This window comes from Dendrobates tinctorius, unplaced genomic scaffold (assembly GCF_039654945.1).
Source record: "Dendrobates tinctorius isolate UK_male_01 unplaced genomic scaffold, ASM3965494v1 ptg000209l, whole genome shotgun sequence".
Classification (NCBI taxonomy): Eukaryota; Metazoa; Chordata; class Amphibia; order Anura; family Dendrobatidae; genus Dendrobates; species Dendrobates tinctorius.
In genome coordinates, this window is record NW_027361876.1 from 388,309 (window position 1) to 405,075 (window position 16,767).

General features: G+C 46.7%; 1 long non-coding RNA gene across 1 annotated transcript in view; it reads left to right on the top strand.

The window, feature by feature from the left end:
* The first annotated feature begins 8,275 nt into the window (after positions 1-8,275).
* Positions 8,276-16,767, top strand: part of LOC141058069 (uncharacterized) — a 63,482-nt gene continuing 54,990 nt past the window's right edge. The window contains exon 1 of the long non-coding RNA XR_012222086.1: positions 8,276-8,324. This is a non-coding gene — a long non-coding RNA (uncharacterized lncRNA). The remainder of the gene's footprint in view (positions 8,325-16,767) is intronic.

Genomic DNA, 16,767 nt, shown 5'->3' on the forward strand with positions numbered 1-16,767 from the left:
CCTCAGCCCCGCCTCCACTCCTCAAACTGTCCACAGTCCCACCGCTCTCTTGGAAAAACTCCACTTCTCACCAATCACACATTAACAGCTCCCATCACCGGATCACAAATATAGCCAGCAACTCTTGTTTTGGCCAAAAGATTTTTTAAGCCGCCATCACAACACTGTAAACTCTTTTGGCCGAGCCCTACTCTACTGTAAACTATTCAATATTTGTTAAAATATGCAATACAATTTAGGTACAGTATATTTTTATTTATTTTTCAATTTTTAAAATGACCAATAATATCACATACAAGGGACAAATACCATCGTACCATGACCAGACCACATATCACCATCACATAGTGACCTATAATACCACATACAAGGAACAAATACCGCCACACCATGACCAGACCACATATTACTACGATAGTGACCGAATAATATCACATACAAGGAACAAATACCACCGCACCATGACCAGACCACATATTACCACCACAAAGTGACCAAATAATAGCACATACAAGGGACTAATACCACAACACCATGTCCAGACCACATATTAAGACCACGTAGTGACTGAATACTACAATGCTGATCAGTAATAAAAAAAACACAATACCATCACCATAAGTGCCATTATACACAGGAGATCTGTACTTAGTATGCAGTGTCTGTGTACAGGTAATACAGTGATCATTGACATTATACACAGGAGCTCTGTATATAATGTACAGGTAATACAGTGATCACTGGTGACATTATACACAGGACCTCTGTATATAGTATACAGTATATAGTGTCAGTGTATAGGTAACACACTAACTCACCAGTGATGTATCTAGGTGAAGTCCTTCATTTTTGCTTTTCATCTTTCATCCAGCACAGACCGCCATCACGTCTTCCAGCCAGGATTCGTCTCTGCAGGAAATAACAGTTATCTAGAGCTCCGCTTACAGAACACATTACTTACTTTTTTCCAACTTCTACATTACATCACATGAAGAAAAAAAGGCGACATAGTGTCACTCTACACAGTAACAGGACCATCCCCCCATTTTAAACAGTATACTCAAAAAATAAAATAAAGACATCACTGCAGTAATAATATCCCTTAATTAACCCCTATGGTAATAATATTCCCCATCCTGGCTCCCGTGTGTCTCATTCCTGGCTTCAGCCATATGTTCCTCCCATCCCACCCTCATGAGTATCCATTGTGCCCCATATGATTTCGCCATCTGTCTCCATCGTCACATTCTGCCCCCATCATGTCTTGCATTCTGCCCCCATCATGTCCAGCATTCTGCCCCATCATGTCCAGCTTTCTGTCCCCATCATGTCCAGCAATCTGCCCCCATCATGTCCAGCAATCTGCCCCCATCATGTCCAGCAATCTGCCCCATCATGTCCAGCAATCTGTCCCATCATGTCCAGCATTCTGCCCCATCATGTCCAGCAATCTGCCCCCATCATGTCCAGCAATCTGCCCCATCATGTCCAGCAATCTGCCCCATCATGTCCAGCATTCTGCCCCCATCATGTCCAGCATTCTGCCCCCATCATGTCCAGCATTCTGCCCCCATCATGTCCAGCATTCTTCCCCCATCATGTCCAGCATTCTGCCCCCATCATGTCCCAGCAATCTGCTCCATCATGTCCAGCATTCTGCCCCCATCATGTCCCACAATCTGCCCCCATCATGTCCCGCAATGTGCCCCATCATGTCCAGCAATCTGCTCCATCATGTCCAGCAGTCTGCCCCATCATGTCCAGCAATCTGCCCCATCATGTCCAGCAATCTGCCCCATCATGTCCAGCAATCTGCCCCATCATGTCCAGCATTCTGCTCCATCATGTCCAGCAATCTGGCCCATCATGTCCAGCAATCTGCCCCATCATGTCCAGCATTCTGCCCCCATCATGTCCAGCATTCTGCCCCATCATGTCCCAGCAATCTGCCCCATCATGTCCAGCATTCTGCCCCCATCATGTCCCGCAATCTGCCCCATCATGTCCCGCAATCTGCCCCATCATGTCCAGCAGTCTGCCCCATCATGTCCAGCAATCTGCCCCATCATGTCCAGCATTCTGCCCCATCATGTCCAGCAATCTGGCCCATCATGTCCAGCAATCTGCCCCATCATGTCCAGCATTCTGCCCCCATCATGTCCAGCATTCTGCCCCCATCATGTCCAGCAATCTGCCCCCATCATGTCCAGCAATCTGCCCCATCATGTCCAGCATTCTGCCCCATCATGTCCAGCATTCTGCCCCCATCATGTCCTGCAATCTGCCCCATCATGTCCTGCAATCTGCCCCATCATGTCCAGCAATCTGCCCCATCATGTCCAACAATCTGCCCCATCATGTCCAACATTCTGCCTCATCATGTCCAGCAATCTGCCCCATCATGTCCAACAATCTGCCCCATCATTTCCAGCATTCTGCCCCATCATGTCCAGCAATCTGCCCCATCATGTCCAGCAATCTGCCCCATCATGTCCAGCATTCTCCCCCATCATGTCCCAGCAATCTTCCCCATCATGTCCAGCATTCTGCCCCCATCATGTCCCGCAATTTGCTCCCATCATGTCCCGCAATCTGCCCCATCATGTCCAGCAATCTGCCCCATCATGTCCAGCAGTCTGCCCCATCATGTCCAGCAATCTGCCCCATCATGTCCAGCAATCTGCCCCATCATGTTCAGCATTCTGCCCCATCATGCCCAGCAATCTGGCCCATCATGTCCAGCAATCTGCCCCATCATGTCCAGCATTCTGCCTCCATCATGTTCCGCAATCTGCTCCCATCATGTCCCGCAATCTGCCCCATCATGTCCAGCAATCTGCCCCATCATGTCCAGCAGTCTGCTCCATCATGTCCAGCAATCTGCCCCATCATGTCCAGCATTCTGCCCCATCATGCCCAGCAATCTGGCCCATCATGTCCAGCAATCTGCCCCATCATGTCCAGCATTCTGCCCCATCATGTCCAGCATTCGGCCCCCATCATGTCCCAGCAATCTGCTCCATCATGTCCAGCATTCTGCCCCCATCATGTCCCGCAATCTGCCCCATCATGTCCAGCAATTTGCCCCATCATGTCCAGCAGTCTGCCCCATCATGTCCAGCAATCTGCCCCATCATGTCCAGCATTCTGCCCCATCATGTCCAGCAATCTGGCCCATCATGTACAGCAATCTGCCCCATCATGTCCAGCATTCTGCCCCCATCATGTCCAGCATTGTGCCCCATCATGTCCTGCAATCTGCCCCATCATGTCCAGCAATCTGCCCCATCATGTCCAACAATCTGCCCCATCATGTCCAGCATTCTGCCTCATCATGTCCAGCAATCTGCCCCATCATGTCCAGCAATCTGCCCCATCATGTCCAGCAATATGCCCCATCATGTCCAGCATTCTGCCCCCATTATGTCCAGCATTCTGCCCCCATTATGTCCAGCATTCTGCCCCATCATGTCCAGCATTCTGCCCCATCATGTCCAGCATTCTGCCCCATCATGTCCAGCATTCTGCCCCATCATGTCCAGCATTCTGCCCCATCATGTCCAGCATTCTGCCCCATCATGTCCAGCATTCTGCCCCATCATGTCCAGCATTCTGCCCCATCATGTCCAGCATTCTGCCCCATCATGTCCAGCATTCTGCCCCATCATGTCCAGCATTCTGCCCCATCATGTCCAGCATTCTGCCCCATCATGTCCAGCATTCTGCCCCATCATGTCCAGCATTCTGCCCCATCATGTCCAGCATTCTGCCCCATCATGTCCAGCATTCTGCCCCCATTATGTCCAGCATTCTGCCCCATCATGTCCAGCATTCTGCCCCATCATGTCCAGCATTCTGCCCCATCATGTCCAGCATTCTGCCCCATCATGTCCAGCATTCTGCCCCATCATGTCCAGCATTCTGCCCCATCATGTCCAGCATTCTGCCCCATCATGTCCAGCATTCTGCCCCCATGTCCAGCATTCTGCCCCAGTCTCCAGCATTCTGCCCCATATTCAGCATTCTGCCCCATGTCCAGCATTTTGCCCCAGTCCAACATTCTGCCCCAGTCCAACATTCTGCCCCAGTCTCCAGCATTCTCCCTTATGTCTAGCATTCTGCCCCCGGCCCCCCCAGGTCGTCGCTGTAAAAAAAAAAACAAGTTCTAATAATTACCTGGCCGCGCTCCAGCGACGGGCGACGCTCACGCTCCCTCCGATTGGCTGGCGGCTGCCGTGGCTGTTAACTATTGATGTGCGAGCCGCCGGGCCCGCATGCCAATAGCATTTAACTGCCGCAGCGCCGAGGGCCCGGGTTAGCTGCCGGTAGGGGCCCGGTGAGCAGAGGAGACCGGGCCCAATGCGGGACCGCTCTGCCCACCGGGCCCCATACGCCAGTCAGGGCAGTTATGCCCTGATGGCGGCCCTGTCTGTGCGGATGCTGGCGATACGGTGACTCGAGTGGTATCGCAGATCGGCCAACTTTCTGCGGATCTGCGTGGTGGTCCGCTCGATGCCGAAGTTCTGCATTAGGCCTCTTCTTATTTTTCATAGTACCCTTTTCTTGTGGAGCATGGGACGGATGTGTCTTGTGCACTCGTAATCCCGTGCATCCAACTGCTGAATCAAGAAACGCACCTCTGGCTCCCCCACGGTACAGAACGCCTGGACGCCATTTTTTTCACTCATGTGTCCTCCAGGCCGCATTAACGCCGCCCACCATAGCGTCATGACGTCATGGCGCACGTGCAACATAGGGAACGCTGATGTGTCCTATTTATAATGCGGCCTCTTTGGGGATGCAACATAGTTGCATAATATGTCTTGCCATTACAAGTTTTCTATTTCTACAGATTCTCTTTATAAATTTGTTTATATACTCTCTAACCATCATACGTATTAATCCTCTAACCCAATCACACCAATCATTAACCATACGCCCCATTATTTCTCCTTCCCCATTACAACCATCATTTGCCATTTCCCCATTACTTCTCCTTCCCCATCACACCCATCATTTTGGATTCTCCCCATTACTCCCCTCTCCCCATCACACCCATCATTAGCCCTCTCCCCATTACTTCTCCTTCCCCCCATCACTCCCTTATTGCCCTTCTCACATATCAGTGAAATAACAAGAAAGCATTTGTTAAATTTAAATTGTTTTTATTACCAGAAAAGTATTAAAAATTATCAAAAAAAAAAAAGTAAATGCCGACCATATCTGATGCTGCCAAGTCACTGCACCAGGCCCATTAAAGTATTGGCAGTAATTGTCTCGGCACGCCTTCGCATCGTCCTTGTTCCTGGCTTGATTGACTGATTGAAGTCCTGCAATAGCGGGATCATTTTCACGCCATTCTCCGAGCACCATGTCACCATTGCTGTCCGAGTCCACAAAGCCAGGGGGACTGTAAGCTACAGCATTGCGCTTGCGAAGAAAATTGTGAAGAGCGCAACAGGCCAACAACACAAAGTCTATAGATTCCAGCTTCATGTTTATTGGTGTGTGGAAAACCCTGAAGCGGTTGGCTATGATGCCGAAGGCATTCTCAACTATGCGTCGTGCCCTTGACAGTCTGTAATTAAAAATACACCTTTCCTCTGTCAAACTTTTTTGTGGGTACGGTTTCAAAAGATTTGCATGAAGGGGGAAGGCTTCATCACCCACAAAAACAAAGTTAAGGTTGGCGGTAGAGTCCATGTTGGTTGGCAAGTGCAGTTCACAGTTATTCAAACGTTCCCCAAAACTTGTGTGCTCCAAAACGCCTCCGTCCGAAACCCTTCCGTTCATGCCAACATCAACGTTTATAAACTCATAATTGGCATTAACAAGGGCCATGAGGATCACGCTGAAGTAGCCCTTGTAGTTATAGTAATAGAATCCGCTGTTAGGTGGTTGCGTGATCCGCACATGTTTGCCATCCAAAGCACCACCACAGTTTGGGAACTGCCAAATACGTTCAAAATCAGATGCAATTTTTTGCCATTCCGCCTCCGATTTTGGAAAAGGCATGTAGCTCCTAGACTGCGGACGATGGCGTTGCATGTCTCTGGAATTAATACGCTGAGGAGTGATCGAGAAACAGCAGCAGAAAATTGCAAGTCTTTCATTGAACGTCCGGTTGCCAGGAATCGCAGCGTGACTGCCAAACGTTCCTCTGCCGAAACAGCTGCACGCATCTTTGTATCCTGCCGTTCAATGAGTGGCCTCACACATTCCAGTAAGAGCTTGAATGATTCCTCCGACATCCGTAGATAATTACGGAAATCCTGAGGATTCTTCTCCTGAAGATCTCTCACTAGATGCATGTGGGTGAATTTGGACCTATGCTCCAGCCATTCTCTGGTCAACATGCGACGCTTTTGTTTGGAACACCTCTCTTCCATCCGTGCCTCTTCTTGTCGATCTCCCTCCATCTGTAATGCAGCTGCCACAACCACACGTCCGCGGTGTTCATGTTCATTATGTGCAACCTGCCCGGTAAAGAAGAGAGAAGTTAATAAAAAAAGTTAATAAAAAAAGGTAAAGAAATTTTTATAAGAGTACTTGTTTTTTGTTAACATTGCATTTGTTAACAGTGAAATAACAGCAAGCTTACAAAAGGTTACGCAGCAAAGAGCCTAAAATGGCGGCGGGTGGGCGCGGCAGTCAAAAGATTGCAGGGTAATCCTATTTTAATGGAGGATCAAACATAACAAATATATTACCTCTAAACGTTATCACAACAATGATCTAGGAATTGCAGGGGTGGGTGCGGCAAAACAAAAAAAAGAAAAAAAACAAAAAGGATGTGTTAAGATACAGCATAAAAAGGAAAAAAAGTCCTAACAAAACATCACAATCTATATGTACCTTGCAAGGGAAAATCAAAAATCCAGAAGTATAAATTCCAAGAAGCACAGTAGCAACTCTTACAGAATCGCAGAAAAACCCACACAAGATTAGTATCCTCGTACAACGCGCAAAGGACTAGCACCAGAACGTTGGAGTAATCCACAAAGCGCGCAGGAACAATGGATGGGGGCGCAGTTTTACGTTTTCTTTCATGCTGAGGTGTTGTAGAGACAACCAATCGGAGCTGAGGGGCGTTACAAAAGAAGACCTAGTCCCGCCTGCGCCGCTGAGATATGAGTCGCCAACGAGGTCGCTCGTCGTTCATAAAGGGTGTCAAACACAGCGATTCAGGCTCGCCAGCGGGACATCAACGATCAAAAAACGGGCCCGGACGTTCGAGCACGATGTTGAACATCGCAGCGGGGGCCACGTCGCTGACGATGTCGCTGTTGCATCATCAAATCGGTGTCGCTTAAGCGACATAGCTAGCGATCTCGCTTATTGTGACAGGGCCATTACATTGCCTCTACAACTCCAGGTCTTCTAACAGGTCTTCTGGTGTTGACTTCCAGCCCTGAGGCCAATGATTGACATCATGTTTTCCATCGGGTGGGCGTAAATCACATCATTAACATCAGTCACCATTCATTAGCTTCAACACCAGAAGTGAGGACAACAAAAACCAAAGACTGGTGAAAGGGAGCGAGGAGCTGGAGTTGCAGCCTAGCTGGTGTAAGGACAGATGAGAGCTTAGGACTGGTGAATATAATGTACCATATTTTATTATTTTATATTATTTTGTTTTCCTAGCCCTAAAAAAGCAGCAAAATGGTGGCTGGCTGCTGTATTTCTGTGAATTGAACACCAAAATTTGGATGAAATTCATAGCAAATTCGATTAGCTATAGATAAATTCATTCTTCTATGCTTCTTAGTAAACTTTGTCACAATTTTGTACACCTCCGCTTGCTCTTTGTCAATGGGAACATTCTTATTTACATTAAAATGTATAAAATTTATATAAACCTAATATGTATCACAGAGAAAGATGATTTAAGCCATAAGCGCTCCTGTGCATGAGAGAGTTGGCAAAGATGGTGGTGGGGTTATAAAATCAGCTGAGGCATCGTTCGGCCAGCAGCAATCTAATGTGTATAGAGGACTTAAATAGTAACAATCATTTTAGTTTTTATTTCATAAATCAATAATACATATAAAAATTGGCATGATTCCTCTGCTCAGAGTGCCTGGGACTCTGTGATTGACAGCTCTGGCATCCTATCCTGTGCTGGGGCGTGCTGAGCTCTCGGTGCTTTGATTGACAGTTGGGTTGACCTATCTGACTAGAAGGTGCAGAGACTTCCACAGGTGCTCCATATTCTTGGTAATAGCCCTGCTATTTAGGTGAGCTGTCTGGCCCAGATCATTGCCAGTCAAAAGCTTGTTCTAAGCTGGTGATCGCTGATGTGTTCGCCTGTACTCTGTGCTGTAAGTTCTGATCTTCTTCTGCTGCTGCTGACCTTTGGACCATGTTCAGACTACCAGTTTGTTATTGCCCCTTTACATCTGATATTCCGTTGCTGACCTTTGGACCGTGTTCAGACTACCAGTTTGTTACTGCCCCTGTGCATCTGATATTCCATTGCTGACCTTTGAACTGTGTTCAGACTATCCATTTGTTATTACTCCTTTGCATCAGATATTCTGTTGCTAACCTTTGGACCGTGTCCAGACTACCCGTTTGTTATTGCCCCTTCGCTCATCTGCTGTTTCTCTGGCATTCTGACCCTGGCATGTTACCTGACTTGCGACTTTGTATTTTCCCTTGGTTTACTACGTGAACTTTTGGTATTGACCCCGGAAAGTCTGCCTGCGCTTATCCATGGCATGCTATGGGTTGTGACTAGCATCACAAAAATAAGCAACTTGGTAACATATCTTATCAGAGAAATCTGCTTCTCTCTGCCAGAATTGATCAGTTATTACCAAAATTCTCAATTGTGAGGTAAAATCTGTGTTCAGTGAAGACACTTTCCCATTACTGAGATAGGAGATGGCAGCGTCTACTGATTGTGAACATTTGTGGTTTAAGGTCAGACAACCCCTTTAATAATCGCTCTGACATGGAAGTGCAGTCGGCTCGTAGACAATCAATCTAATATATAAAGCTCAAAGTGTGTATGTGTGTGTGTATGTCCGGGATAGGCATCCGCACCGTCGCAGCTACAGCCACAAAATTTGGCACAGTCACACGTCTGGACCCCGAGAGCGTCCTAAGCTATGTTGTGAGGTGAAATTTTAACCCCGCGCGTTCCAATTCACCAAACAATTTTGCCCCTATATACATACTGGGGGAAAGTGTGTGCACGTCAAGCCCCGCCCCTCATTATGATGTCATAATGCCCCTATTTGCATACTGGGGAAACAGTGTGTGCGTTTCAAGCCCCGCCCCTCATTATGATGTCACTATGGTTGCCATGGCGACGCTGATGTCGTCATAGTTTGCAAGCCCTGCCGCCGCTCATTATTATGTCAAAATGGTTGACTATGGGATGGAGGATATGTATGACGGGTATATGGGCACTGGACTATGGGATGGAGGATATGTATATGGGCACGGGACTATGGGATGGAGGATGTGTGATGGGTATATGGGCACTGGACTATAGGATGGAGGATATGTATGATGGGTATATGGGCATGGGACTATGAGATGGCGGATATGTATGATGGGTATATGGGCACTGGACTATGGGATGGAGGATATGTATGATGGGTATATGGGCATGGGACTATGAGATGAAGGATGTGTGATGGGTATATGGACACTCGACTATGGATGGCGAATATGTATGATGGGTATATGGGCACGGGACTATGGGATGGAGGACATGTATGACGGGTATATGGGCATGGGACTATGGGATGGAGAATATGTATGATGGGTATATGGGCATGGGCCTATGGGATGGAGGATGTGTGATGGGTATATGGGCACTTGACTATGGGATGGAGGATATGTATGATGGGTATATGGGCACAGGCCTATGGGATCGTGGATATGTATGATGGGTATATGAGCACCGGACTATGGGATGGAGGATATGTATGATGGGTGTATGGGCATGGGACTATGAGATGAAAGATGTATGATGGGTATAAGGGCACTCGACTATGGGATGGTGAATATGTATGATGGGTATATGGGCATGGGACTATGGGATGGAGGATGTGTGATGGGTATATGGGCACGGGCCTATGGGATCGTGGATATGTATGATGGGTATATGGGCACGGGACTATGGGATGGAGGATTATAATTTTCTATAACTAACCACAGTTAGTTACTATGCCCGGGCAGCGCCGGGCTCTTCAGCTAGTCTAATATATAAAGCTCAAAGTGTGTGTGTGTGTGTGTATGTCCGGGATAGGCATCCGCCCGCCGCAGCTACAGCCACAAAATTTGGCACAGTCACACGTCTGGACCCCGAGAGCGTCCTAAGCTATGTTGTGAGGTGAAATTTTAACCCCGCACGTTCCAATTCACCAAACAATTTTGCCCGTGTCTACATACTGGGGGAAAAAGTGTGGGCGCGTCAAGCCCCGCCCCTCATTGTGATGTCACAATGCCCCTATTTGCATACTGGGGAAGCGGTGTGTGCGCATCAAGCCCCGCCCCTCATTATGATGTCACAATGGTTGCCATGGCGACGCCGATGTCATCATAGGTTGCAAGCCCCGCCGCCGCTCATTATGATGTCATAATGGTTGACTATGGGATGGAGGATGTGTGATGAGTATATGGGCACCAGACTATGGGATGGAGGATATGTATGACGGGTATATGGGCACGGGACTATGGGATGGAGGATATGTATGATGGGTATATGGGCATTGGACTATGAGATGAAGGATGTATGATGGGTATAAGGGCACTCGACTATGGGATGGCGAATATGTATGATGGGTATATGGGCACGGGCCTATGGGATCGTGGATATGTATGATGGGTATATGGGCACGGGACTATGGGATGGAGGATAATTATAATTTGTTATAACTAACCACAGTTAGTTACTATGCCCGGGCAGCGCCGGGCTCTTCAGCTAGTCTTTATATAAAACTGAGTGTGTGTGTGTCAAGCCACTCCCACTCCACATAGCAACCAATCACTAAGCATCTTTCATTTCACCAGAGCTGTTTAAAAGATGAAAGCTGAGCTGTGATTGGTTGCTATGAGCAACAGTTTTCCTTGTAGACAATTGTGGTAACCGAGGCCTATTATTCTTATCATTTCTATGGTGCTATCGTCCATCTGTAAAGCTGGAAATAACACAATTTATTACCATGCCTACACAGACTGCAGGGGGAGACCAGTATCACATAGAATAGGATTAGATACACGGCTCAGCAGACAGTATCACACACAGGATAGGATTAGATGCTCAGCTGTCAGTATCACACAGGATAGGATTAGATACACGGCTCAGCAGTCAGTATCACACAGGATAGGATTAGATACACGGCTCAGCAGACAGGATAGGATTAGATACATGGCTCAGCATACAGTATCACACCGGATAGGATTAGATACACAGCTCAGCAACAGGATGTGCTGAAGGAGAGGACATTTTCATTCCAAGAATTCCACTAATTCTATCTGATTTGCCTTTTGATTTTAAACACCTCCAGTTTCCAGTTCAACTGTCATTTACAATGTCCATTAACAATGCTCATGGACAGTCCTTGAAAGTAGTAGGGATCAAATTGCAATCTCCATGCTTTTCTCATGGTCAACTTTATGTGGCCTGTTCAAGAGTTGGCACCACCAAAAATCTGTTCATCTTTGAACCGAAAAGAAAAACCAAAAAGACTTTTGAATGAGTTGAAAATAAAATACTATCAATACTTGGGTAATCATTTAGTTAATTTGTGTTGCAAATCTGTAGTGTTGAATATATGATGTGCAATAAAATCATTATAATTTGTTCTAACTAACTACAGTTGGTTACTAGGCCCAGGCAACGCTGGGCTCTTCAGCTAGTGATTGTATAAAGGTCATTTTCAGCCTGTCTATATGGGCACTAAGGTTACTTTTATATTGCATCTACAGTGTGAGTCTGAGATTTTTGTGGGGTGGATCACATATTGGTTGCCATGCCTATAGGAATATTGAATAATCTGTACTCCAACGTATAACATTCAGAAGAAGGCCAAAAAGATATGACACCTCCCTATTAGGGTATGTGCACACGCTGTGGATTGGGGTGCGGATTTGGCCACGCGGATTTTGTAAAAAAGACCTGCGGTTTTACCTGCGGATTGCTCTGCGGTTTTTCCCTGCGGTTTTTCATCTCCACAATGGAGGACATGGCAAACCGCAGCGGAATCCGCAGAAAGAATTGACATGTCGATTCTTTCTGCGGTTTAGAAACCGCGCGGAAAAATCTGCACTGCAGTTTTTAATATCCATAGGATATTATGGTACTGTACACCGCAGCAAAAACTGCTGCGGATCCGCAGCGGCCAAATCCACTGCGGAACCGCAGCAGAATCCGCAGCGTGTGCACACAGCCTTAGGCTGGGATCACTCTACCGTGTGTGATGCGAGAAACTCGCACGAGTCTCTCACATCAACACCCAGCGCTGCCGCTAGCACTCAGGACCGGAGCTGCCGCTGCATGCATTTCTATGCAGCCGCAGCTCTGGTCCCGAGTGCCGGCGGCAGAGCCGGGTGTTGATGCGAGAGACTCGTGCGAGTTTCTCGCATCACACACGGTAGTGTGATCCAGGCCTTAGCAAAAAAAGCCAGCCAAAATCAATGAATGGCTCCTGGTGAGGCAGAGATCATGGATTCAAAAGTTGATCTGAGCGGCCATCATGTGATGCTTAATCACCAAAGTGGAACTGCCAGTGTTTTCAGAAACCACAGAGTTATCTTGCTTACCTAGCTGCTATCTGACTAATTTTGCTGTGCATTACCTACACCATGCATTATCCATTTTCACCTGTAATGCACTGAAAATGATGCCTCAACACAGTAGGACACTAAGATGGAAAAAGTCATTACATAATCTACATGACATATCCTCGATTAATTGCTAATGTTACTTTCCACATATAAAACTATAGCAAAATATATTCTGCCATAACTGTTGCCTTAGCTGCTTGTGTTTTCATTGCACTGTGACTAATTTAAGTTGGTACGGCTGCTCTTTTCAAGCTGCAGCATCTGTCACAATGGTGCACGTACTTCCAGATAATTGAAAAAGCTGCTCAGCAATTTTGGAAAATGTTGTCATTAATTTACATGATCATACTTCAAAATTAAAAACACAATAACTTTTTAGAACAAAAATCAATTCCATTTTGCAGAAAAATGGAACTATGAACTTTTTCTATTTATCTTGGTAAAAAATAACAAAACTAAAATATTCTAAATCATGAAAAGCTACATTTACTTGACTACATTTTTACCAAATAAAGTACCCCTCAAATAGTATAGTAAATGTGATTAGAGGGGAGCTTAAGGGCTCATACTCACTTGTGAGAGACTCGCACGATTCTCGTGTGAGTTTCTCGCATGAGAACCTGGAACTGCCACAAGCACTCGGACCGGAGTGTGCAGCTGCATAGAAATACATGTAGCCGCACTTTCCGGTCCGAGTGCCGGCAGCACAAGTGAGTATGAGCCCTTAAAGGCAGAGCAGGAAGCAATATCTGCTACTGAAGGGTCATGATCATGAGTAGACACAGCTGACACCAGCTTATTCTGCCATTTAGCAGCTAAATCTTGTAATCATCTCTTTAAAAGGGGTTGTACATAATTAGAAAACAGCTTTCTTTCCAAAAGAGTTCAACATCTGCGTAGTGTTTCTGCTTGGCCCTATTCACTTTATTTCCTTCATTCTGGAGCAGTACCAAAGCTGAACCTGTTCCATAACCAGCGAGTGGCGGCACTCACCTCTAACTTGAGTGATTCCAGAAGGCTCTGATTGCTGTGTTCAACCCATTAGTATACATAACATTAGTGCTGGGAAAATAGGGATGTTTAACCCCTTCATGACTGGAGCTTTTTTCGGTTTTGCGTTTTCGTTTTTCGCTCCCCTTCTTTCCAGAGCCATAATTTTTAATTTTTCTGTCAATATGGCCATGTGAGGGCTTATTTTTTGCAGGACGATTTGTACTTATGAACAACATCATTGGGTTTAGCATATTGTGTACTCAAATGGGTGAAAAAAATCCCAAGTGTGGTGAAATTGCAAAAATAGGGCAATCCCACACTTGTTTTTTGTTTGGCTTTATTGCTAGGTTCACTAAATGCTAAAACTGACCTGCCATTATGATTCTCCAGGTCATTATGAGTTCATAGACATCAAACTTGTCTAGGTTCTTTTTTATCTAAATGGTGAAAAAAATTCCAAAATTTGCTAAAAAAAAAAAATTGTGTAATTTTCCGAGACCCATAGCGTCTACATTTTTCATGATCTCGGGTTGGGTGAGGGCTTATCTTTTGCGCGCCGAGCTGACATTTTTAATGATGCCACTTTTGTGCAGATACTTTTTTGATCTCCCATTTTAATGCAATGTCGCAGCAACTAAAAAAATCCCGTATTTTTCGGACTATAAGACGCACCGGACCATAAGACGCACCCCAATTTTCAGAAGGAAAATAGGGGAAAAAAAATAATGTGTCAAATGGGGGTCCGTCTTACAGTCCGAATTCAGATTACCTGGGAAGGGATCTGTCACAGGGGTCATTCAGTGGTCCAGGCTCGTGCGGTGGCAGCAGGTGGGCTGGGGCTGGGGCAGCTGGGCTGTGCTGAGGCTGGGGCAGCTGGGCTCTGTGGGGTGAGGGTGGTGGCTCTCTATGCTCCAGTGCAGGGGCAGCGGCTCCGCTGGCATTTCCTCCAAGCCCGGAGGCCCCCACACATCCCTTGATGGCCGCCGCCATGTTGCGGTAGCCTCCGGGAACATGGACACTGGGAAGATGGCCGCCGGTCCGGGGACGGCGCATGTGCAGGTTCAGATCTCGTCCTGTGATCTCTGGGGACGAGATCTCGTTGCCAAGATTTGAATCTCGTCCCCTGAGATCTCTGCACGAGATATGAACCTGCTTATGTGCCGTCCCCGGACCGGCGGCCATCTTCCCAGCGTCCATGTTCCTGGAGGCCACCGCAACATGGCGATGGCCAGCAAGGGATGTGCGGGGGCCTCCGGGCTTGGAGGAAATGCCGGCGGAGCCGCCTCCCCTGCACCTGAGCACAGAGCCGCTACCCCTGCATCGGAGCACAGCCGGCTGCCACCACCGCACTACAGGGCACCAGCCTCGGAGGTTAGTACATTGTGACCATAAGACACAACCCCCACTTTCCCCCAAAATTTTTTGGGGAAAAAAGTGCGTCTTATGGTCCGAAAAATACGGTAATTCTGGCTTTTTTTTTTTTTTTTTTTTCTCACTATGCCGTTTAGCGATCAGGTTAATCCTTTTTTTTATTGATAGATCTGGCGATTCTGAAAGGCAATGCCAAATATGTGTATGTTTATTTTTTTTTTTATTGTTTTATTTTGAATGGGGCAAAAGGGGGGGTGATTTGAACTTCATGGGAGGCTAGAAGCTGCCACAAATTGATTGGCTCTGCTACGTAGAGGTGATGCTTAGATCGCCTCTATGTAGCAGAATTACTGCTTTGCTATGAGTGCCAACCACAGGTTGGCGCTCATAGCAATCCGGCATCAACAACCATAGAGATCTCAAGGAGACCTCTGGTTGTTATGCCGACGAACCAATGACCTCCGATCATGGGACGGGAGTCAGCGGTGCGCGTATTTCTGGTCCAATGGCCGGAAGCATGCGTTATATGCTGCTGTCAAGAGTTTGCCAGCGGCATTTAACTAACTAGTTAATAGGCACAGGTGGATTGCGATTCCACCCGCGCCTATTGCGGGCACATGTCAGCTGTTCAAAACAGCTGACATGTCCCGGCTTTGATGTGGGCTCACTGCCGGAGCCCACATCAAAGCGGGGCACTGCCATCGGATGTACTATCCCGTCCGATTGCAGTAAGGGGTTAATTCACATCCCAAGCACCCGAGGAGCACTTTTGACCCTCTCAGTTACTCCCCTAACCCCAGTATTTGGCAGGTTTTTCATAAACTTCTCCCCTTTTGATATGTGATGGCCCAATGTTATGTTGTTTCATTGCAGCCATTTGGTAAATTCAAAAAAGTTCACTTATTTTATCATTAATGTACACTCTGCACCACATCTTGACTGAAAAAAGCCAGAAATGTAGAAATTTTTGCAAATTTATTGAAAAAAGAAAAATTGAAATATCACATTGTCATAAGTATTCAGACCCTTTGCTCAGTATTGAGTAGAAGCACCCTTTTGATCTAGTAAAGCCATGATTCTTCTTGGGAATGATGCAACAAGTTTTTCACACCAGGATTTGGGGATCCTCTGCCATTCTTCCTTGCAGATCCTCTCCAGTTTCGTCAGGTTGGATAGTGAACATTGGTGGACAGCCAATTTCAGGTCTCTCTAGAGATGCTAAATTGAGTTTAGGTCAGGGCTCTGGCTGGGCCTGTCAAGAATGGTCAGAGTTGATCTGAAGCCACTCCTTTGTTATTTTAGCTGCTAGCTTAGGGTAATTGTCTTGTTGGAAGGTGAATCTTCGGCTGAGTCTGAGGTCCAGAGCACTCTGGAAGAGGTTTTCATCCAGGATATCTCTGTACTTGGCTGCATTTATGTTTCCTTCAATGGCAACCAGTCTTCCTGTCCCTGCAGCTGAAAAACAACTCCACAGCATGATGCTGCCACCACTATGTTTCACTGTTGGGATTGTATTGGACAGGTGATGAGCAGTGCCTGGTTTTCTCCACACATACCGCTTAGAATTATCACCAAAAAGTTCTATCTTCGTCTCAT